General features: G+C 51.7%; 1 protein-coding gene across 8 annotated transcripts in view; it reads left to right on the forward strand.

Annotated features, from left to right (window-relative positions):
- Positions 1 to 2,459: 2,459 nt before the first annotated feature.
- Positions 2,460 to 2,552, forward strand: part of PCM1 (pericentriolar material 1) — an 82,729-nt gene continuing 82,636 nt past the window's right edge. For 7 of the 8 annotated variants that reach the window (XM_019525985.1, XM_019525988.1, XM_019525987.1 and 4 more), the window contains exon 1: positions 2,461 to 2,478. The gene's annotated coding sequence lies outside the window, so the exon portion shown is untranslated. Of the gene's footprint in view, positions 2,479 to 2,552 lie in introns of all 8 variants that reach the window. The other variant, XM_019525986.1, reaches the window with a different exon arrangement.

The following is a 2,552-nucleotide window of genomic DNA, read 5'->3' on the forward strand; positions in this document are numbered from 1 at the left end:
AAAAGCCAAAAATACAAAAAAGATGTCAGTCACCCTGCTAAATGCAGTAATTGTCAGCACTCAGATGGTATAGCAGTGATTCTGAACCAGGGTGCATGCCTTGAGATCTTTCAGGGTGCTGCAGGGTGCATGCAATGTTTCCACTGTTAGGTGTGCAAGCATCACTCACAAAATAAACCCAAAATTTTCAAATGGGATTCCACAGAATTAAAAAAATGTGATCTGTTGTGATCTTTTTGAGTTCTTTGCAACAGAAGAATTGCTCTATTATTTTTCTTTGGTCAAAAAATTAATGAAAACTGAGAAGTGGAATTTTCTGAGGGGTGCCTTGAGTCTAAAAATGTTGGGAATATTATACTATACCACTTACCATGAGCCTTACCTTAGTACAACAGAACAGAACAGGTTCTCAAGGTAGAATTGTAGGGGCAGGTTATATACTCCTTCCCTGAAGCTGAACACGTGCGATCAAAGATTAAGTTGTCACAGGCATATTTCTTCACTTCATAACTGTAGACAGAGTTTGTGGAGGGGTTGGCCAAGTTTGTGGATTTAGAGGTTGAAGTAGTGCTAGTTAAGAATTTCAGATGAAATAGACTTTCACTGGAAAGTGCTGATTCATCAAAAAATCAAACATTTTGCAGAAACATATACATTTTGGATACATTTTGAACAAACCAGAGGTAGCCTAGCTTCCTGCCAGTTCACCTGCTGGACTCTTCAGGACCCTGGGCTTCCAGAGCCTGGCTCCATGATAGATCCATGATGCAGACTTTCCCAGTGCTGGGACCTCAAGGCTCCCAAACTCCAGGTCATGCAGCCAGAAATTTGGAAATCTTGGGAGTCACAGATGTGTTACAAGCCCTAGATACCAGTTCTAAGAGACACTTTGACTATTTTGAATGAAAAACATTTTGGATGTTACCTTCCTTTGGAAAGTCTAAAGCTGTTCTCTATTCTGAAATTGAAGCCTGCCATTCCTGAATGAACGAAAATTCTGATTTTTGAAGTTGCCACTTGCCACCCACCCCCTTGCGGCTGACACCACTGGCAGCATCTGCAGGCAGTCAGTGATTGCTGCTGGCCGCTGCTGGCATCTGCTGGTGGTAGCAGACCCCTGATTGGCACTCACCATCCCTTCCCTCCGCTGTCAACAGCACCGGAGGCGTCTGTGGGAGCTCCCCGCTTACCGCTGCTACGCTCCTGTCGCTGCTGCTGCGCTCCCACCACTGCCAGCACTGTCATGCACCACAAGATGCCAAGGGCATGCATTGTTCATGCTTTCACATCGTTAAGAGAGCACCTGCTCATGAAAGCATGCATACCTGATTTAATTAGCCTACTTCTCTCAAAAGCCTGGAGAGGGATCACCAATGATACCTCTGGAAAATCCTGCACATCAAATGAGAAGACTACTGTACAGATGCCAGCATCCTTGCTGAAGTCAATGTTACTGGCATCGAGTTGCTGAATCTGAAGCACAAACTTGTCTGGACCAGATGTGCTGTGTAGATGCTGGACTCTCAGCTCCCAAAACAAGTGCTCTACTCCCCCATGATGGCCAGAGGAAACCCTACAAGGACACACTGAAGGCTTACCTCAAGAAAAATGACACCGAAGTCAAGCACTGGAAGGAGCTGGTTAACAACCTACTCCAATGGAGCTGTAACCTCAACCTAGTGGCAGCAGCAGCAGCCTGCTTTGAGGTAAAGTGTCTTGCCTTTGAGGCAGAGAAAAGAGCACAGGCAACAGAAAAGGAGAGGAACTGCGGCCTACTCTGCCCTGCAGAATGACGTACAACTTCTGTGGAGGGGTCCGTGGCTCATGGCTGATCTGTGAGTCGTGGGAGAGATCATCCTCGAGCGGGGCAGCAGAGGGCGAGTCTATAATGTGCTCCTCCAGCCTGCTCGCTCCCTGACTCGGCAGCAGCAGGAACATTACCTCTTCTTGCTCCTGGGGCTTCCTGCCCAGGGGACTCCCCGCCCTGCCCCACCCCCAGCGGTGTCTGCACCCTGCACCTGTCTCACACTATGCAGGCCGCAGGCCCCCAACGCTTCACAGCCCTCGGGCCACCTGCGACAAATGCCAGCAACGGGGACTGCAACTCCCAGCATGCTTTGCGGCACCCCCCGCACACAACTCGCGCAAGGCATACCGGGACGTAGCGTCTTTACCCAAGGCACCCCTTTGAACCAATGGGGGCGCTGGATACAGACTGCAGTGGTTTCCCGCAGCGCCGAATAGCCTCATAGAGGGTCACGTGCTCGGGGGGGGGGCGTGGAAGAGTCTCTCTTAGGCGCAGGTTACTAAGTAACGTGCTGTACCCGCCCCTCCCCCCGGCGGAGCAGTGGCGGCGTTCAATATGGCGGCCGTTAGGATTGGTGTGTGAGGGGCCCGTATAGCGCCGGCCCCTCCTTTCCCGCCCGCGGCACGGCCTGGTCCGACCCCTGGGGCGCGAGCGCCGGGCCCGCAGCGCAGGTAACGGCCGCACCTCTTGCCTCGGCCCGGTCGGGTGGGCGGGGCCCCCGAGCGGGTGTTGATTGTCCCTTCCC

The sequence above is a fragment of the Gavialis gangeticus genome, unplaced genomic scaffold, assembly GCF_001723915.1.
Source record: "Gavialis gangeticus isolate Ggan-Ray unplaced genomic scaffold, GavGan_comp1, whole genome shotgun sequence".
Lineage (NCBI taxonomy): Eukaryota > Metazoa > Chordata > Crocodylia > Gavialidae > Gavialis > Gavialis gangeticus.